This window comes from Choloepus didactylus, chromosome 6 (genome assembly GCF_015220235.1).
Source record: "Choloepus didactylus isolate mChoDid1 chromosome 6, mChoDid1.pri, whole genome shotgun sequence".
NCBI classification, from domain to species: Eukaryota; Metazoa; Chordata; class Mammalia; order Pilosa; family Megalonychidae; genus Choloepus; species Choloepus didactylus.
In genome coordinates this window covers 79,834,524-79,836,346 of record NC_051312.1, presented here as the reverse complement: position 1 = coordinate 79,836,346, position 1,823 = coordinate 79,834,524, and the positions used below count along the sequence as shown (strand labels likewise).

Genomic DNA, 1,823 nt, shown 5'->3' with positions numbered 1-1,823 from the left:
AATTGCTCAAATTACTTATGTAGGATAGTGTTTCTTTGAAGTAGTGAAGTCTGCCTGTATTAATAAAGGAAAGTCTGTGATAGAAACTTAACATTTCAAAATAATCTGGGTAAGATTCATTACAGAGATTCATTTGAATTTTAGGAAATGCATTCTTCTTCAACTAGAGCTTGCTATATTCATTCAGCATTCCTAATTGTACTGATAGCTTTTAATAGTTTAATAAAATCTTTTACTATTGAAACTGCAAAACAAAAGGTATCTGTAATCATTGGATTAATATTTTGTTAAATAAACAAGAAAAACACCTAAATTGAATCTGTGGTTCACATAGATGGGAAACCGATATAAAGGATTGCTTTCTCAAAGGCTTTTGAAATCCTTTTTCCCTTTTATGCTAAAAGTAGATTGCTCTGGACACATTGCAAGTGATTAATAGTTGTGTATTGATCAGGTAAATATGTGTGCTAGGAATTGTTGTTAAACTGCTTAAATAAGAAAAAATTGTTTCTATTCATTTTTTACATTGTTTTTTAAAATTCATAACTTTCTTTTCCATCTTAAAATGTTTAATCTGATTATTAAAGGTTTTACAGCTCTTGTGTGGCTGCCATTTAAAATTTATATCAATTATATGAAAAAATAAAATTCACTTTAGGATTTTCCTTGGACGCATCTTTTAAAAATTCTTCAGCCCCACTTTGAATCTTTGAAATATTCTTGTCAAAGCAGAACAATGTGCATATTAGGTCCACAGTCAAGAACACTGGGCAATCATTAACAGATTTTACACAGCAGAGGCCTGAGCCCATGGAGAACTAGTAAATATATGCTGGTTGATTGTAAAAAAGGCTAGCCCTTTAACTTTCTTTCTTCTTAGGCAGAAAAGCGTTGAAAGTTTTATGACGTAATTCTGACATGTCAGCTTCCAACTATTCTACTGTCAATTATGATATGCTTGTGCTGAATGGCATCCCTGGCCTGAAGGCACTACACATGTGGATCTCCATCCCCTTCTGCCCGATGTACCTGATGGCAGTGTCAGGGAATGGTATCCTGATCTATGTGGTGGCTGTGGAACACAGTCTTCATCAACCTATGCACCTCTTCCTCTCCATGCTGGCTTTTTGGGATCTGATTCTATCCACACCCTGGTACCCAAAGCCCTGAGTATCTTCTGGTTGGATTATGTGGACATTTCCTTCAGTGGCTGTGTCACCCAGCTCTTCTTTATGTATTTTGCTTTTATATTTGAGTCAGGCATTCTCTTGTCCATGGCTTGACTGCTATGTGGCCATCTGCTACCCATTGAGGATACCACCATTCTTGTTCACAGTGTCATTGACAAAATTGGGGGTATTGTGGTGTTCAGAAGTTTTGCAACTCTCTTCCCCATTGTCTTCCTTGTGAAGCGGTTGCCCTTCTGCCAGACAAACATCATTGTCCACATATTCTGTGAAAGTATGGGATTGGCAAAGCTGCCTTGTGCTGATATCACCATCAATATCTGGTATGGAATCTGTGCCACTGTTCAGTGTTATGCTAAATATGGTAACAATAGTTATCTCCTATGGCCTCATTCTCCGGGCGGTCTTCAGACTGCCATCCCATGATGCTCACATGAAAGCACTCAGTACCTGTGGTTCCCATGTCTGTATCATCCTCTTGTTCTACCTTCCAGGGATTTTCACTGCCATTGCTCAGCACTATGGCCAAAAAATCCCCAAGCTGTCCACATCTTGCTGGCCAATCTCTATGTTCTTGTTCCCCCCATGATGAACCCAATTATTTATGGAGTAAAGACCCAACAGATTCATGAATGA

At 38.0% G+C, this 1,823-nt stretch overlaps 1 pseudogene; it reads left to right on the top strand.

Moving 5' to 3' along the window:
- The first annotated feature begins 918 nt into the window (after positions 1-918).
- On the top strand, positions 919-1,823 carry LOC119537045 (annotated as a pseudogene).